Here is a 912-nt window from a genome sequence, read left to right as displayed (position 1 = left end):
TATTCTCAGGAGTATTACAACCTATTAACTATATTGTGTTTTATGGATTATTGAATAATAAATCAAAATTTATTGATAATTGAAATGCTTAATAAAAGATAGAGGTTACAAAAATAAGTTATAGCTGCCTTTCAAATTAAAAGATAAAGGATTAGAGTGTTTTTGATTTTGTAATTGTTATTTTGATGACATTTGTCATAGATAAATTAATGAACCACCATCGACTCCATCTGCACTTCATGCTGCCTAGGGAAACCAGCCAACATAATCAATTACCTTTTTCATCCCAGCCGTTCCCTCTTCTCCCCTCTCCGGTCAGGCAGAAGATACAAAAGCTTCAAAGCACACCCTATTAGATTAAGGAACAGTTTCTTCCCCGCTGTTATCAGACTTCTGAATGGTCTGCCCATAAACTAGGGTATAGTCCCGATCTTCCAACCTACCTCATTGCAGATGTTGTACTTTTTCTCTGTAACTGGAACATATGACACTGTAACTTTATATTCTGCACTCTGGTATTTTTCTCTTCGCGCCACTTGGTGTAATTGTGTATGTGTATTGTGTTCAGTTTTGATCGCCCTGCTTTAGGAATTATGCCATTAAGTTGGAAAGAGTGCAGAGATGATTTACGAGGATGTTGCCAGGACTTGAGTCCTTGAGTCCAGTGCTCCGGTTTCCACCCACACTCCAAAGACCTGCAGGCTTGTAGGTTGTGTAAGAAGGAGCTGCAGGTGCTGGTTTACACCAAAGAGACACAAAATGCTGGAGTTACTCAGCAGGTCAGGCAGCCACTTTGGAGAAAAGGAATAGGGTAAGGTTTCGGGTTGGTCTGATGAAGGATCTCGACCCAAAACGTCACCTATTCCTTTTCTCCAAGATGCTGCCTGACCCACTGAGTTACTCCATCATTTC

The sequence above is a fragment of the Rhinoraja longicauda genome, chromosome 8 (assembly GCF_053455715.1).
Source record: "Rhinoraja longicauda isolate Sanriku21f chromosome 8, sRhiLon1.1, whole genome shotgun sequence".
Taxonomy (NCBI): domain Eukaryota; kingdom Metazoa; phylum Chordata; class Chondrichthyes; order Rajiformes; family Arhynchobatidae; genus Rhinoraja; species Rhinoraja longicauda.
This window is presented reverse-complemented; position numbering follows the sequence as displayed.